General features: G+C 40.9%; 1 protein-coding gene across 7 annotated transcripts in view; it reads left to right on the forward strand.

Annotated features, from left to right (window-relative positions):
- The first annotated feature begins 208 nt into the window (after window positions 1-208).
- znf536 (zinc finger protein 536) overlaps window positions 209-19,311 on the forward strand; it is a 193,308-nt gene continuing 174,205 nt past the window's right edge. Inside the window, exons 1-2 of one of the 7 annotated variants that reach the window (XM_056248487.1) lie at window positions 209-697; window positions 7,491-7,534. The gene's annotated coding sequence lies outside the window, so the exon portion shown is untranslated. The other 6 variants (XM_056248493.1, XM_056248494.1, XM_056248490.1 and 3 more) reach the window with 6 other exon arrangements.

Raw genomic sequence — 19,311 nt, forward strand, 5'->3', positions numbered from 1 at the left:
CCTTTTCTTCAAAGTCACGCATACTCGCATTCCCATTATTACCAAAGCGCTCCCATAATTACAACATAATCATTATATAATCCCACAACAAAGAGTTTATTGAAACAGTAGCTTTTTGTCAACTGCCGGGACACTGAATGTACAATTGCGTTATTCTGCGTCTCGGTCTTCGCGTAAAAGCAACATCGGCCTGAGCGCTGAAGTTCAGCCCCAAAAAAAGTAAAAAAGTTTCATGTCCTCGCAGAAGTACCTTTTCAGAGGACCTTCTCCCACGTCTCTGAGCGCGTGTCTCGACCGCTGTCTGGACCCCTTTTCCTCTTTCTGTGATGAAGAGGGAGGTTGTTGGTTAGGCTACGCGCCCCGCTGAGTGGCAATTGCATCTCATATTTACAAACTGATAAGCTTTCTCGTGCATTTGTTTTAAATATGCGCTGCTGTGTGACGCGTTAGCATATAAGAGTGGAAAAAAGCGCTTCCCGTCTTGGCCGGTCTGTTTGTGTGCATGTATGTGTGTGTGTGTGATTGTGTGCAACATAACCGGCTTATTTACATTAAATACGCCACAAGGTTACAGTGCAGATGAGCGTCATTTTATCACTCATTACTTCTCTCTTATACTGACTGATGCTCGCGCTCTCCGCTCATCTCACTGGACTTTTTCTCGAGGATACAAGACTTCAGATACTTTCCCCAAAAGGTAAGCACATTTATTTTTCAATTGTAGCTATTTGTAGTGTTTATCCACGGTGTTATTTAAACGGCGACAGGCATCAAAGCCAATTACGCCTAGTCTGAATAACGGGACTGACAATGTGAGTGAGGATAGACAGATTTTAATAATTGTTCACGGGAAAGTCAAGGTCAATAAGATGATCCGATGGAGTGAAATTTGCTTTTGAGTCTCTCCGCGTGGGGAAAATAGACGACTCGAGATGAAATTCCGTGCACCAGGGCTGTTTTATCAAGGGTTCAAGCTTTTAGTCCCATCAAATGCCGCAAGACTCTCTCCGCTCTCTGTGAATGGACGACAATGGAGTGCCTTTTTAACGGTACAATGCTTTTCACCGTCCAGATAGGGGGAGTCCGAGCGGACAGATGAGGGGAAATGTCTTGTGATGCTGGCCGATCGCTATCAATGAACGCGTTTATATTGAGATTAAACTCAAAGGCGCTTTTTCATCACTCGGGATGCGCGAGGAACAGTTGGGAAACGGATTCGCGAGAGGACGATCATAACAGGTCCGAAGCAAGCGCGTGTGTGTTTGTGTGTGTGTAGACTACATACTTTAACCCCATCAGCAGTATAAGAAAATGATCAGCTCAATTATGTGGACATGCTTCATTATTTAATGAAGACATTCTTTTGCAACGCGTCTTGACGTCCGGATGAATTTAAAGGTAAGAAGTGGTTAGATCAGTAGTGGATTCGCGGGTGGTTTTCGCTCGATTCGCTTTCTAAAAGTCAGTTTGTGCTAAAGATGTGTGTGTTATTATATTTCTCTATTTGATTGAAATACATGCAATGTTAATTGTCTAAAACGTTGTCGCGCCGGATAATAAAACGTCTTCATATCGAAAGCGTTGCTGGAAGCCATTGCACGCGCTTAGATTAACTTGTTCTAAAGGGAAAAAACACGCCGTTGTATCTTATAGTTGGCTCTTATAAGGATAACTTTATTAATTAAGTGTAAAGACACATCGTGCCTTATTACTGTAAGGTGGATAGAAGCTTTCCAGGGATGCGCACCAGATTCGCTCGTGCTGGCCAGGCAGAGATATGGAGCTGTAAGAAAGTTTCCTCAAATCTCTGCTCAAACTTTCTCACTTCAGCCCCCAGGGCTTTGCGTTTAGGATTTCAGCTGAAGTGAACACAGATCGGTTGGAGAATTAGGATCAAAGTTACCCGGTGCATGCCATGTGTCAAAACTTGCGAGATGGAAGAGCCGGTGAGACCTGCCATTTTGTGCTGTGATCGACCTCTTATGAACAGAAGCCTTATGATGGCATTCAACAACTGAGGGCTAAATGTCATATCAGACTTAAAAACCTTTTTATCTGCGGAAAAAAAACTTGCACATCTCCCCTGGAAATGGAGATTTGAACGACTGTTGCGAAGATTGTCGCTTGGGGAAATGATGTATTACGGAGGAAAAAAAGAACAAGAAAGTTGCAAGAATTGGAGATTAGGATAGGAATGCGCGCGGGAGTGCGGGAATAATTGAAGAACAGATAAAATGTTGTATGTTTGCATGATTGTGAGCTGCGTTTCGACACACAATAAAATCATTCAGCTCATTGTTTTACGCATATTTTGTTACTTCACAAATTATAACATTGCCAGGGTCAGAATTATAATAGGACACATTGCATCAGGCATCTATTGCGCGCACTTCATGTGCTTAATTCTTTATGAAAGGTCTTTATAAATCTAGCAAAATTGATTTGCTGTCTCATGCCTTCAGATCCAGGTGTAGATTTCCCATGTCACTTTATATGAGATGACCCAGAACTTTTACTTATGGAAAAGAATATTAAACACACACACACACACACACACACACACACACACACACACACACACACACACACACACACACACACACACACACACACACACACACACACACACACACACACACACACACACACACACACACACACACAGTCAGCTACTTTTAGTTTGTATGCATCTTTGATTATGTTGAAATGAGATAACTGTTTTTTCCTCAGGTTCATTGTTCATGGAAAGGGACAAATAGCAGGCGGCACAGATGTACCGTCATTGTTTAACGGATATTATGTCTGTAATAGTGTCTGGGCGTAGACATTTTTGTCAGCTCTTTTCATTTTTCTGATTTGAAATGACGTTGTGATGTAGGCAAGTCACACTTTCTTTTCAGAATCCCACACAATTCATTTGAAAGGCCAGCATTAACATGACCACAAATATAGCCTTGTAAGCCCCTTTATGAATTAAAATAAATAAATCAATAAACAGTATGCTGGATTAATGTGGACAGTGAGAAAGAGAGAGAAAATAGTCATGCATAGTGTGTGTTTACAATTGATAGGCCATCTGAATTAAGGTTATTGTATTTAGTGAAATGCTTGATTTATTTAACAGCAAGCTTGAATTGTTTTTCATTATAAGCTAATATAAAAATATTTTCTGGAGTTTGATGCTAAATAATGCATGTTGTTTTAAAAGTATTTGACTAATTAGCTAAATAATAAAAATAGCTGCAGCACGGGATACCCACAGTCGAAGAGGTGTTGATGTTGCAATTTTTGCTTATTGCTGCTGTTTTATTTTTTATTCATTTTTTTGTGTGTGTGTGTGTGTGGTCTTAATAAATATATTATCAGCTTAAAATGTAAAAGAATTTATCATCTATGAGACAAAAAAAAAACTTTTTTGGGTGAGGAAAAATATCAAACTCGTTTAAATGCAGTGAGAGAGAGGGTGTTATGAAGACTCTTGTGAATACACTCTGCCAGTGCAACTGATAGCAGTTCGATGGGGCTAAACAGACCAAGCCAATCCTGTCAAAATGTCTCCTCCCTGGTGTGTACGCTCTCATTTACATATGCGTCTTGCACTCATTCGGCAGGGAAAGTGTGTGTTGTGTGGCAGAACTTGGCAGCGCTCGAGAGCGTTAGTGTGTCCCTAGGTCTGCATGCTCGCTGCCCGCCGTCACCAGTAAACCCCGGTGTGTGGAAGTGCACCTCACCAGGGCAGTGCCAACGGGCAGGAGAGACGAGCCCTCTCTCTCTTTCTCTCTCTCTCTATCTCCAGGCCTGTCAGTCTCCAGCTTAGCCGGCTGGATCTGTGCTTGAGCCTTGGAGACTTGATCAAACAGCCATTCCACACTTAAATGCCTCCCCGCTCCTTTTAATTGGAGGAAATTGTCTTCCAGATGCCCGGGCCCTAGCCAGGCAACTCAGGGGGGACGGTATGGCAGGCAAGGCCGTGGCGTTTAGGTATTAATTGATATGTGATGTGGAGACACCGACCTCGCTCCTCCACCCCGTCGTCGCCCTCATTCCCTTCCTCTCCAGCTCCGAAGTCTCAGGCCTCTCCCATCGTGGCAGTAGTATCCCTAAACGCCAGGAGTGTCATGTTTATATGTTGGGGGCGTTTACGTGATGCTGTTGGCTTAACAAAGTAATGTTAGTGACCTTGATTAGGACGATTATGTTAACTTATTTGTGGATGACATTTTCAAATATTTTACAAGTACACTTTTAAAAATAAAGGTTATTTATTGGCATTGATGGTTCCATAAATAAGTTTTAACATTAATGTAACCTTTTCATTGTACAAAAGTTCTTTATAGTGGTCTTTAGATTTATTCAAATATTATTTACACTGAGAAAAGGTTATTTTAAGTACTGCTCACTGGTGGTTCTTCTATGGAATTGTTGTGAGAACTCCTTTTTGGAACCTTTATTTTTAAGAGTGTAGAATCAATTGAAAATCCCCCCCACCCCATAATGTTGTAAGTGAAATTACTTCCAAACATCCACATTTTCAGGATAATGTTATGGGTGTGGTTCAGTACCAATCACTATAGAATCCACCATCCTCTGAAAGTACATTTAGAAAAAGAGTGCCTTACTCCTATGCCTGTCCTCTCCAATTGATTAAGCGCATAATTCCCTGTCATTCAATATCCGCCTGTGTACAGGCGAAGACACAGTTCAGCATGTCACTTTACGTAATATAAATGGGAATGTTCGGTTACTGACAGATGTCAACTTTTGTATTTAACAAATAATTATAGTGGAATAAGGACATTTCGTTATGCACATGTCACTTATAAATGAGTGATGATTTCTAAGGCTTTTCGTAGTCATTCGAAACAGACAGAGAGAGATAGAGAGGGGAGAGGGTAGAGGAGTGGAAGTTTTTGAGCGGGCTAATCACAGACGTCAGTCAGTGTGTGATCTAAGAATAAAGAGTGCCCTGACAGATGAGGTGGTGACGGATGATCTTGTCTCCACTGCCTCATGCCAGGGTGCCACCAGAAGGAGCGTCTGTCTGTCTACGGAGCGAGAGAGAGAGAGAGAGAGGTCCTTGCTCTACTCCACCCTGGGGCACTTTCCATGAGGAAAATATATAGATACACTAATGGCGCTGCAATGAATATCGAGCATTGGAAGGGAAGCATACGTTACAGTTAAAGTTAGCCCATGCGCAGATGACAGAGCCGAACAGATGTGTGCAGATGTTTTGTATCCCTCTGAATTTTTTCCCCCTTTCTCATAATTCTCTCCTGTGGGAGAGGGAATGGGACAAAATTCAGCCCTCCAACACCACACACATGCTCACACTCTCTCACACATCTCAGAGAGAGAGTATAGAAAGGCTGTGGGACATTTGGTCAATATGGAGAGTGTTGAATCGGTCAGGTTTACACAGCCTTGGGAGACATGGTCAGCCTTCGGCTATAGCCTTACTCCTTTTCCAGAAATGGGACACCTATTTAGGTTTTTTTTTTTTTTTTTTTTGATAATTGCTGAAAAATTAAGCTAACTTTTTATTACAAACAAACAAGTAATTCCCATGTGCTATATGGCACTGTGTAACATGACGGCGTGTTTTTCAGCAGGTGAAAAGCACAAAATTACAGCCATGTCATCTCAGTAGACAGGGGCTTTGCACAAACAATTGACTTCCTGTCAATCACTGGCCTTAAGCACATGCTATTATGTTGTTTTGCATTCTAATCTGAGCTCTTAAAATAGTGGTAAATATTTGCAGTGCTGCAAAGGCACCAAAAATAGTGGCAGATAATTCTAATGGCTGGGTGGTCCGCCGTTAGAGCGTAGGGCATCTCTGTTACAAGATGTCTCCAGATAATTGGGGGAGTTTAACAACGCCTACCCTTGAACTGTTTCCAGGTCGTGACCCCAACGGGTGCACCATCCACCCCGAGTGTGAGGGATGGCAGCCCCCTGGAGGGCAGCCTGGTTAAAATGGACGCCACTGAGAAGTAAAGAGGGACCCTGCACCTTTAATTATGATCAAGAGGTTTTCTCCAAAGGACGGAGGCGTAGCAGTTATGTTGCCTCGTAAATCTGCCTCAGATGCAGTATATTGTGTTGAACTATTACGGTACACTATTATACTGCATATTCAACTGGCTCTTCAGGACCTGATTTGCATAATTGGATCTTTAATGAAACTTGCCTTGTGGAACAAAAAAGGGAAAAAAAAATGAGGAGAGAGATGAAAAAATACATTATAGTATTATAGGCAAACCCCAGCGAGTATTTGTGGTGGGAAGTTGTCTAAAAAAAAAAAGAATAAAAAAACGAGCGAGAACATGGAGAAAAAAAGGAGCCTGTTTAAAGCAGCGTATGAGCAGTGAAGTGACCTACGTTATGTACGTCCCGTCACTTACCAGGATGCACACGCACGCACACATACATCACTGGCGGGGCTACAAATAGGATGAGAAGTACCTCTGAAAGCTGTACATACTCAGCCAGGTCTCAGGGGTTATTACTACAATAGCTGGATTTCTTTAGCCTGAGGGATTTTCGCTTCTCTGTCGGCACTCATTCCCTCCACTTGTTACTCAGGGAAGATGGGTCCTTTGTAGGGAAGCCCAAGCCGCTCGCATGCTGGAATTCCTCTGCTGCAAATATTTTGACAATTCCCAGTCAGATCTGCGCGGACTGAGTTTCTCTTTCGCCCCCTCCACTAGGGGTGCCGTATCAAAAGCTCAAAACTTAGTTTTTAATCTCTGTAGCTTTGTGTGCATAATCACCGCAACCATTTTACACAGATATATTTATGTGTTTCCAGACACTCTATAATCCATAACATCTGTTTCTGGCTGATTTGTGACTTAAAATTGTTTTTTATTGGTTAATTAAAATGCATGTGTCTTTTCTTCCTGTTCTTGAGCAGTTGAAGGTTAAAACGCTGATAGTGACCCTTTCGAACAGACGTGACAGTCATGGTTAATGAAATGTTATTTGTCCTATCTTTGAAGGGCCTATAATTTAAAAAGTGAAGGAAAGAAAAACCGAGAGCAAGGGAATATGAAAAACCGAGCTGGGGGGAAAAAAGGAAAAGAGGCGAGCTATTTAGCTGCACTGTAGCAGGAGTGGTTTGTATCCAGGGGGGAAGAGTGTTGTTAATCAGGGAGAGAGGTTAAAAACGGATATTAGCTAAACGATGATGATTTATCATTGGAGGAGGGGGCCGAAAAACACAGAGGTGACTCCACTCCAGAGGCCTGGGAGTGGATCATATGGCTGCGTGGTTCACAGGTGGCTATTAGCGCAATGTTGGAGAGGGGCGGCAAAAGGAGACAGAAAAAGAGGGAGGGAGGGTGTGGAGAGAAAAAAAAGTAGTGCCACAGCTAGCGGCGAGCTGCCATTTACCCTGTATGTGCAAACGACTCTTTCACTTACTCTCTTTTTCCTTCTCCCTCTCTCCCTCTTTTTTTTTATATCTCTCCACGCTCTGCACTTAGGAACTTTCAGCTGACAGTGTGTCCCGGTCCTTGGTATCTCACAGGTAGGCTCATGTTATTTTTACTCCCCCCTAATTTCCCCCTGAATACGACCCTTTTATGTTTTACACACACCACACTCACACACATGCTCACGCACACACTTGCAGAGTCACACTAACACACGGTCAGAGTGCTTGTGCTGTTGATTCTCCCGGTAATGATGTCATTGCGATAGTGGAGGAGAGCAAATGTCTCCTGATTCCTCCATTTAACGGCTGGCTGAATTGGCTGATAATGATAGCATTGGCGTCTCCAGCCTTACAGACAGATCAGACCCTGTGAATTAGCAGCTCCTAACCAGAGAGAGAGAGAGAGAGAGAGAGAGAGAGAGAGAGAGAGAGAGAGAGAGAGAGAGAGAGAGAGAGAGAGAGAGAGAGAGAGAGATGGCATATGGAGGGGAAAGAGGGAAGCACTGGCACTAGGAAAGAGAGAGAGCGAGAGAGAAAGATATAGATGTTGAAAGAGAGAGAGGGTGATGTATTTAACATATCTGTGCTGTGCTCTTGAACAGGCTGTGAGAGATCTGTGTGTGGCAGTGCTGATAACTGCCGCTTGATATCAGTCAGGGACATGACCGCCTGTTTGCAAAGCTCTTTAATGCCTATGCCCGTCTGTCCTGCTACTTTGAACTGAATCATGGTCACATCAGGGCCATATCGTTCAATATCTGACCTTAATATTAGAGTTTGTTTCAGTTGAATAGAATTATTATACTTTAAACAATTCAATGTTATTATTATTATTTAAATTGCAATTTTTTTAAATGAACGGTTGTAGATGAAATCCATGACACCTAGCGTTATTATTATTCGTTATTTTCCTCAGTGTTTTGTTTGACATTTGACATTTTTATATTTCTAAATATGAATGCATCTTTCACTCAAAAGGCTCTTTTGCAAATATTGAGCGACTTTAAACACCATGCAACCGAGGACTTTTAAAACACAATTTTCCCCTCCTCCAAAATCTCTAATAGAGTTTTACTGTTTTTCTTGCCATCTTAAAGTAAATAAATGGGTCCGAATGCTAATGAGCGTTCCAAGCTTTGAACACATGGCCCTCTGTGACCGTCCGCCCCACACCCCTCTAGCCACACCAGCAATGCCACATCTTCAGACCTGCAGTGTCATATGAGTACACATACCTGCTCACATTTTTTCCCCCTTCAGAATAAATATTAAGTATATACCTAGTTGTTTATCTGCTCATTTCTGTCACTCTGGGCCAAGGCTGAGGACAGGTCCAATTTCAATGGGTCAGCATTTTTTTAATTAAAAGAGAATATCACACTTTGAATAGATGACAAATTGGGTTTATTATTATGACATGTATCTAAATAATAATAATTTATTTATTTTGTCTTTTAGTTGAATTGTTTTATTATTATTTATTTATTTGGAAGTTACACACAGGTTTTTTCCTCTCTCTCTGTATAATTCAATTGTTTGAATGTCATTGCAATTGAACATTGTAAGATCATAAAAGGATTCATTTGTGCATTACTGCAGTGCTTGTGGTGGAGGGTTGACTAACTTTTGTATGGGAATAATTGCATTGTTTAAATCCTATACACATATACACATTTGCTATCAGCCACCTGGTTGCTTTGTTTGTAGAGGGCTGTCAGTCCTGTGAGGAGCACTTTAAGTAACTCTTGCTGAAGGTGAGAGTTAAACAGTATTTACTTTGGGGAATTTGCCTGTATTTATCTGCCTTAATACAGAGGTGAATTTTAAAGGGGCTCTCAGAGAGAATTCCCCCGATGCTCAGCTTACTTTACACACCTTTTAAGTCTTAAGATGTGTTTCTCCCCTCCTGCTGACGCTTACCCATAACACATCTCCCACAATCTCCGCCGATTTTCACAAATCAGCTTCTTTTCCCTCTCCCCCTTTCTTGTCTGTTATTGTTTTTGTTCTCTCGCCTGCTCCTTTTTTTCAGTCTTGATCACGAAGTGTTGTTGTCTGTCTCTTAAGTTGCCCGTTTCATCTCTTTTGTTATGGCGTCTGTGCCAATCGTTGTAATTGGGAGAAAGCTAAGTTAAGTGAGTGAAGGAGAGAGTGTGGGGTAACTTGCCTTGTTACTTTTCCCCACGTTTTTGTAAATAAGGCTGTCAGTATAGATCAGCCTGTGGTAATGTGGACGATCCAATCCACTCCAAACCCACATGACTGGAGGCTGGAAAAAAATGGAAGGCATGTTCAGAAAGGACAGCTTAGAGTTCAGTTACACTTCTGGAAGTTTTTATGCATGACTTCTTTGTGTCAGATCAACCGCCAACATCCTTTTTAACTTTCCGAGGTCAAGAGAACTGGTACAAGATTTAACCTGTTTACGTTATTGTAGGGAAACACATTTTAAGTTCAAGTTAAAAAATTCAGAACATTACTGCAGTGTACATTTACAGCACATGTTCTGTGTCTAGACATTTCTTGGGAGAACAAAATGGACTTTATGACACCTCAATTTGTTTCCTGCTTGCATTTGAAAGCATGTGTATTTCACATAAATGGCGTCGATTCAATTTCCATCTGCTTTTTTAAATATAAACACGATATTTATAGTTTTGATTTTTTACATGTAATTGTGGGTTTGGATTTCACTAAGATGCTTAAGGATTAATTAATTTCACGACGCTAATCAGAACATTATGGATATGGGCTTTTTTCAGAGCGAGAGCGACTTTCATAACAAGTTGAGCCAGCGATGACGTGATTTGCGCAGAGGAAGGGGCCTGTGGTCTGGTGTTGATCATTAACACTTTTCCTGTATGTGTGGCCCCCTCATCAGGCGGCTAAAAGATCATCTCTGTTTAAATTTGCATGATGATGGTACTGTGACCAGTCATCGTTAGATCAACTAACTAGAGAGGCTTAAGGTTGGGCAGAGAAGATTCATGATCCCCCCCTCCCCCGATCTTTCTCCGTCTTGGGAGGTCCCCTTTAAAGTGCAAACCTCAGCCCCCCTCTCATCCCGCGTCTCCAGGAATGATGATCCGACGCGATCCCGTTTCTGCGCGAGCCAAACGGGGAAGCTATGTGAGATTTTCCCCTCGGTTTATATATTTTTCTTCCTCTCTCTCTCCTTCCCCTCAGTCTCTCTTAGCCCTCACTCAGCCCTGCTGATTGCCGTAGCCTCGGGGCTCTCCGGCGCACACTACATCCCTGTGATTATATTAATGGCCTCCCGCGCTGGGTTTGGAGGCTGAGGACGGCCGGGGTAATGCGAAGCATTGCAGAGGAACAGTTAAGGAGATGGACCTCTGACCGCAGGGGGTCTCGGGATCAAGGCCCAGGTGGGCCACTGCGTAGCTCCACGCTCCCTCTGGGCAGGCCACTTAACTCGCAACGCCTCAGTGAGCGCCCTAACCACAGCCGTAACAGAGCGCGCACGAGAGAAAGAGAGAAAGAGAGAAAGAGAAATGTGATGTGGGGTTTCTGTGTCTGCTGTGAAAAAGGGAAGTTATGAGTGAGACAGAACAAATCACACCCAGAGGCTTTTGGCTAAAACTCACAAAGCTGGCTAATAATTCTCCTCTGAGAAGTATTGATCTTTATTTGTTATTATGTGACTTCTAGGCACTCTCGCACGTTTATTTGTCTTCATTAGACTTGAACAGCACCTGCAGCATTGTTACTCCAAAATGGAGTGTGTGTATTTGCGTTATTGCATACGAAAATGTTTGTTTGCTCCCTTGCTATGTGTCTGTGTGTTAGCGCCTTTATTTGGGAGGACTTTGTTATTTCTTTCTCTCTAATTTGGGATTTATTGTGAAATTGCCGTGTGTGTACTTGTGTGAAATGCCGTCTGCCGCTCTGCACTGAATATATCTCCTACTTATGTGTCGGCTTGATATGTGGAGCAGGATTCATTCATGTTGCACTTGTGAGGTGGGAGCCGTGGGGGTCCGTCTCCCCTCGACTGGACGTTTGATCAAGGCACATGAGGGGTCTGCCCCGTCCCATGCTCCTCTGTTTCATCCTCTCGCCCTGGCCGCAGGATCCCCGCTTTACACACTTTTGTTGTCGTGAGTTATCTCGGAACTGATCTTAATTGTGGAGACCGGGTCTGGTTCTTTCTCTACCGTCCAAATGCGCTTTTAATCAGTGTAGTCAGTTAGTTATGAGCAAGGGGGAGGTACTCCACACCTCCAAGCCTACGGCTGCATCTGAAATCGCATACTTCCCTACTATATAGTAGGTGAAAAACAGTATGTGACAAAAGAAGTATGTGAAAATTCACAGTACTCATAAAAGAGTAGAAAAAAAGTACCCCGATGACCTACTACTTCCGGCAAGATTCTGAAGTTTGCATACGATGGACACTACCATCCCATGAGGCCACGGGAGAGGATTTCTGAATGGCAGTGAAGCGACGTAACTGATGCTGGCAGGTCATATGATAATGACAACACGCCGAAGGTGGAAAGTCCAGATTATATTTCTGCTATAGACACTCATACTATTTAGAACATACTTTTTTAGCGGTCCTAAAGTAATTACATATTCAAAATAAGTACCTACTCAAGAGAGTATCCGATTTCGGACGCAGTCTAGGAAGAGTGAGAAATAGCTGGAGAGAAGAGAGCATCGTGGGACTGTGTGGAGGAATAGAGCAGGGGTTTGAAAGGTAAAAGATTGCACAGGGATTCTTGCTTTTGGAGAGGAAGTGTTGCAAAACTCACTAAAGCAGCATTTATGATAGATACATGGGTTTAACAAAAAACAAATCTACATGTGAAAGTGCAGTGGGCAAATATTAGTTTATCACAGCCAGTGAATGGCAGATATTTGGCATTTTGAGATCATATCTGATGATACGTGTGCCTGCTTGGCTTATTATCAGTAGCGTTAGTTCTCAATGGTGTCAATTGAAATATATATTTAAAAATATTAAATGTAAAGACATTAACACTTTTATTTAGCAAGAACTCATTCTGGTAGTTAGGACATGTACATTATTATTATGATTTTAAATCAATATGAAAATGTTTATCAGTTTCCACAAAAATATTATTCAGTGCAACTGTTTTAAAATGAATAATAATAAGAAATGAGCACCAAATCATCCTATTAGAATGATTTCTGAAGGATCATTTGTCACTGAAGACTGAAGAATTGTATCAAATTGTAATACTATTTCACAATATTACTGTATTTACTGTTTTTTTAATTAAACAAATGCAGCCTTGATGAGCATAAGATACTTCTTTAAAAAATATAATAAAATCATAACGATTTAAAAAATTTGAACAGTAGTGTTTGTATTTCTATAATAATTATTTATATATTTCTATAATATATATTTTTTATGTAATATTATATATTTGTTTCTTGTATATTTTTTCATATATATTTATATTTTCAAAAAATTTGTATAATCACATATATATAAATTGTATTGACCACTCTGCTCTCAAAACTGAATAACTGTAGGCCTAAGGAAAATGGATAAAAAATTGTGAAGAAGGCAGAGGGAGAAGCAGGGGGAGTGGGATGAATCGAGAAAGATGGATTCCATTACATATAAACATGCTTTAAGCACTGATAGGATGATCCATTGGGATTAGTGAGGAAATCCTGATGGACATTGAAAAGGTGACCAGTCGGAGAAAAGCGTTACATGCTCCGCTGCAGACGCCACACACATTCATACAGAAACGCAAACAAACTGGGGTTATCCTAAAGGTCAAAGGGCAGCCCTCTTAGCACAAACTCAAGGCTTAACGTCAACCAGCTTTATAAATCAAGGATGAATATGTGTCATTGCTTCAGTGGGCCTAGATTTCAGGTAGGCTTTATCAAACATTTGTGTATGTTGACTTTTCAGTTTTTATTGTTGAGTTCCTTATTTGTGTCCATGTACAATGCTACTTTAAATGTATATTTTATTTTATTTTTAAGCAAAGTGTCTCATTAAAAAGGCACAGAAGTGCCAGTTAACTGGAAGGAAGCAAAGTAAAATCTTGAGAAAACAACTGAAAATTAACTTATACTGTTAAAATCTACAGACGAATCCTTAAATCCGAGAGTTGACAGTGAGATTGTGTTCTATTGCAAGTGTGTGTGTGTGTGTGTGTGTGTGTGTTTGACCAGAAACAAAAGCAAGTAAGTTCACACCGGGGCAGATTTGGATAAGAATCAGTATAGTGATTTGCAGCAGGCGGTCTAGATATTCTCATTAGGTATGCATGGTGGCATTCCCACATCTTGTCTCTATATTATTAAAAGTAGTTTGCCCATAGGCTGCCTCTGTGCTGAAGGAAGTTGGACAGATGGCCATGTTTTTTTAATAGATCACAACCATATCTAAAGCACGGCAGAGGATGAGAGAAACGGATAGCACTACCTCTCTTTCACTGGCTGCTGGATTCATTCAGGGGGGCAAATGCTCCTCTAGCTATAGCCTTCATGAGTGTAGCGTTTCATTAAATAGACTCTAAAACTAATACAACATTCAGTGACTTCTCGCTGTGGATGACAAGTTAATTTGCTGTTTATGCCTGTGTATGTCACATTATATAGCAGTTGCGAAGGTCTTCCGAATAGTGTGTGTGCTGTGAACTGTTTTTAATCTTACAAACCCTCCTTAGCCTTTTTGTGCCTGACTGAAAGTTACTCATAACAGGATGTTTAATGTATCGCAGAGAGAGGGAGAGAGAGCAGAGAGAGGGAGATTATGTCTATGTGGTTGCACTATTTCTTGATGTATACGGCATGTCAGGCAGCCATTGTCTCCTGGGTAAAGAATGATAGTTCAAATACCTACCATCTCTCCCTTGGTGCTCCAAATGCTCGCCTTTGAAGTTTTTATAATCCATCTGTCATCTTGGAGCGGGGAGGGCACATGTTCTGTACTGCTCAATTATAGAATTTTCTTTTTAGCCAGCCACATTGAGACAGAAAACGAATATGGACGGCGCAAAGAGAAAGAGGGAGATAAAAAACAAAATTTTGCATTCTTCAATTTGTCACCACTTAAAGGGACAGTTCTCCCCAAAATGAAAATTCTTTCATCATTTACTCACCCTCGTACCATTCCAAATCTGTATGACTTTCTTTGGTGGAGCACACAAGAAAATATTTTGAAGAATGGCCTGATATATACACTACAGATCAAATGTTTTAGTTAGTAACCTTTTTATTATTATTATTTTGAAAGAAAGAAAATCAGATTTTTATTCAGCAAGGATATATTGAATTGACCAAAAGTGACAGTAAACTAATTTATTACAAAATATTTCTTTTTCGAAAATAAATGCTGTTCTTTTGAACTTTCTACACATTAAAGAAACTTGGGAAAAAAAGTCATCGTTTTCATAAAAATATTAAGCAGCACGACTTTTTTCAACATTGATAATCAGTATCTCTTGAGCAGCAAATCAGCATAGTTTATTACAATGATTTCTAAAGGATCATGTGACACTGAAGACCGTAATGATGTTGGAAATCTAGCTTCGACATCACAGGAATATATTACATTTTAAAATAGAAAATGTTATTTTAAATTGTAATAATATTTCATAATATTACTGTATTTTGATCAAATAAATGCAGCCATGGCGAGTATAAGAGACTTCCTGACTGTATAAAAAGTCAGTGATTCAATGTTTTTGGACTCAATTATCTTTTATGTTATCCCAAAGAAAGGAACAACATAAGGGTGAGTAAATGATAGAATTTAACACATTTTGGTGAGCATTTTAACATTCAGTCTCGATTTCTCAATTCCTTTTGGAGCTAAAGCACATACACACAGGTGCTCACACATTTACTAGTTTTGGGTGCTCACACATTTACTAGTTACTGTTACAATTCTGATGAATTTTACGGGGCTGATTTTGAACATTTTCAAGAGGCTAAAATGAGTAATAACATTAAATTGATCAGTTAATCAAGCATTTTAATTCCATCTAAATATTTGTTTATTTGCTATGAGAAAAAGGAAAACAGAATAACATGCATGTGAATGGGATGCCCCATGCAAAATGGAACAGAGAGGCTATTCAACACATCCTAATGAAGTCTGTCGCAATGCATGGTGGTAAAATCATGTTTAATTCGAGAATGCGGCACAGGCATGCAGAGGTAAAACACTATTTGTAGAACACAGAAAAGACTGATGCATACAACTAGAATTAGAGAGAGTCAACAAGAGGAACTGATAACTTCAGATATGGTTTCTTAAAGAGCAGGTAGAAAAGAAAACAACAGCAGTTGGAAATCAGATATCTGAAGCGTTTTACCTTTTAATATTTTCTTTTTACATCACCGTTAGATCTCTTTGAGTCTCGTGTTATCAGAAGTGAATAGAGAAACACGGAAAAGGGAAGAGGAAGATGAAAGATTGCGGTCGGCGACGATAAAAGGAAATCGTACATTCTTTTGTTGTTTTTGAATCATCAATATTTGGGGTATAATTGTTTTGTTGGCTTTATATATCTTAATTTATGGTGGAACAACACGTAGGCCTTTTTTCTGGCTAAATAAAAGCAGCACCCATCTGCCTCTAGACCAGCTCCAGCCTCCTGCTCATCGCAAAAAAATAATGCGCGTCCTAATGACTTCCACATATTTGGAAATCTCCCTTTTGAAATTGGTCTTGGCAGATTATTTGCAGGTACTTGAGTTGCATCTGTTTGCAATTTCGCAAATGTGGAAGACTTTAATATGGCACTCTTGCTTTGGAATGATAGGGGCTATTCTAATCCTGGGGTAGCACCGGCTGTCATCACAAAAAGACCTTCGCTTTTCTCTTTCCTTCTCTCGGCGGAAGAAGAGAAACGAGAGACGGGACATCCAGCGTCCAGGTCAAGGTTAAAGTTGCGAGAAGCGTCCTGGTCCCACTGTTTTGGGAAGAGTGGATGAGGGAGAAAGAATGTAAGAGAGGGGAGGAACGACATTCAAGCCAGGCTGGAATCATTGTGACTTCAGTTCTTGTTAGTTCTACCATGTGGCAAGCAGCTGACCAGCCTAAGCCATTTGATTCTCTCGCTCTCTCTTTTTTTCAAATATAAACTCAACTATCTATTTCCAAGCCTGTGATTTCTCTCCCTCCTTTTTTGTCTCGCTCTCTTACCCAGCAGATTGCAATTGTATAGGTGGCTACAATTACATTCATTACAGATTTCATCAGCGGTGTTTATTCAGTCTGACGAAAAATGAAAAGGCGAACTTTTAACTCCTTTGTTTTGTTCCCCCCCCCCCCCCCCCCCAATGAATTTTTGGAGAGGTTTTGTTTTATTAGGAGTGAGGGGCAGGCGATGCCAGACAGGGAATTATGTTGAAAGTGTATGCCTTGCAACTTTTCTCCCTGTTGGAAATGTTTATTTGAACAGTAAGCTCATGATTTGAATATTTGTAATCCATGCTTAAATTTACAGGCCAGATGAACTTTTTGGCACAGAATCGCAACCATAAGTAGGATTTTCTCAAAAGCTTTACAAAATTTTAAGCCATTTGCATGGCTTATCTAATTTAGAGGGAGGGGGGGACGCCTCGCCCTTCTATTATTTTCATACCTCTGAAAAAGAACATTGTTCCACCCTTAATGTATATGCATACCTCTACCACCAGTCTATGGTGACCAATGCTCAAAGCACTTAGCAGGAGACAAAGGGAAAAAGGGAACGAGGGAAAGACGAATACATAAATACATGTATGCGAGGGGGGAGAGGGGAAATGTATGCAGTGGCCGGGGCGCTGGAGTGCTTTTTCACTCTGTTCAATTCAAATGAGTTTACTAGGTATTGACTTCTGGTGCTGGGGAGAGGCCACCCATCTCGTAGGCTGGGCGGGCGGTCTTCTCAGCGCTGCGCGCTTTCTTAAATGAAGCTAATCAGTCCGGCAGGGCCTGGCCTCTGTCCACCATCAGTTTTACTGTAATTCAGATGTGGTGAGAACCTGAATTTAAACATGTCTGCGTGTGCGCTGTGAATGGAAGTGTTGAGACGTGCGTTTTGGTGTGTGCGTCCGGGTCAAGGAAAACCGAATTAGCAGATAGGGGAAATTGCTGAAGCTCTGGCTTTCTCTTGGTCATGTTGAGGGTGAATGTCAACACGATTTAGCCACCGCCCCGTCTGCTGACTGGCTCCGACTCCGTATTTTTCACGGGCATCGTACGCGATCTGAGGTTCAGGTTTTTACGGTCCTTCAGATGTGTTTATAAGATGAATCGTTTATTTGTGGCTGTCGTGTTGTCTATATGCGAGTGTGTGTATGTTGACAGCAGGGCGAACAGCTGACTCGACGGTGTAGCCATTGCCCTTGTTTCAGCTTGGCTCTCGGTGGTGTGAAAAAGCTCGCTCTTTGAGGGCATTATATAGATTAATGGTTTGGGCCAAGGGCTCCTGGGAGGCCTAGCGTGAAGCCTTGGACTCGACTGGGATGGAAGGGGGAGCAGAGAGACTGGAGCCCCGGCCTGCTGAAAGCAAACACAGGCTTCTGGTCTGGATCTGGAGGGATGGAGTCGGAGCATCATCTGCTCCAAGCTGCTCATTATATCAGCACGATCCTCCTCTCCTCGCCAGCAGAGACGCTAAACACTCACCAACACGCACGCACACACACGCACACACACACACACACACACACACACACACACACACACACACACACACACACACACACACACACACACACACACACACACACACACGTCACTCGTCAAAAACAGTCCAATCAAAAAAATTCCTCCAACACAAAAGGATCTCCACACAGACGTCACTGAAGCACAGACATATGGACATTCGTTTCCACCCGATTGTAAAAAATAAATAAAAATAAAAGTAATTGTGACTTTATATCTCACAATTGAGATTTTATTTACCATAATTGTGCTTACAGTTCGCAATTGAAACTAATTTGGGTAATTTTGACTTTGTCTCACAACACGACAACGATGTACTAAAAACTGAAAGTATTTCTTTTGCAAATTTTTGCATACAGACGACAACGTCGTCAAAACGATCCCTGTTCACACAGATCCACAAAAGCGACTACAAAGGCTGTATTATGCTGCAAAGCCAGTAGTTGGCGATGTCACTTTGTAAAAAAAACACTACGCACCTATAGACTGAACACGTAATATGCATGTGCATGACATCGCCGTTTTCACAAATTGGCGTTTTTGAAGTTTACAAGGATACGATAACATTTTATATTTCGTAATTGTAACAATTTCTCATAAGTTGCTACTTTATATCTCACAATTGTAACTATTTCTTGTAATTGTGACTTAATATATATTTATTATTTAATTTATCTCACAATTGTTACTTTAATTCTCAAAATTGTGACTTTGTATTTCACAATTGTACATATTTTTCTATATATCACAATTGTAACCTCTCAAAATCTTAGATTTAATATCTCACAACTTGACTGTATTATTTAAACTTTTCACAATTACCATTTTATTTTTATTTTTCACCCTGGTTTCTATACATATGTGGCTTTTCATTTACCAAGAAAGCTCTTCACTCCCTTCACCTGCTTAGAGAATAGGAGACTCTGCTAGTAATATCTAGGGCAAATACCAGTCAAGAGTAGGTGTGAGTATTAAATATATGTTGTATTTATTGTGTTTTGTATAATGTAATGTATTTATTATTATCATCATCATCATTATCATTATTAGTTTTCCCAGATAAGGTCAAAGCTCTGTCTCGCATGTGTGAGAATTGAGAATGCAATAAATGAGAATTCTATTACACACACACACACACACACACACACACACACACACACACACACACACACACACACACACACACACACAC

The sequence above is a fragment of the Rhinichthys klamathensis genome, unplaced genomic scaffold, assembly GCF_029890125.1.
Source record: "Rhinichthys klamathensis goyatoka isolate OS25496 unplaced genomic scaffold, OSU_Roscu_1.1 h1tg000055l_1, whole genome shotgun sequence".
NCBI lineage: Eukaryota > Metazoa > Chordata > Actinopteri > Cypriniformes > Leuciscidae > Rhinichthys > Rhinichthys klamathensis.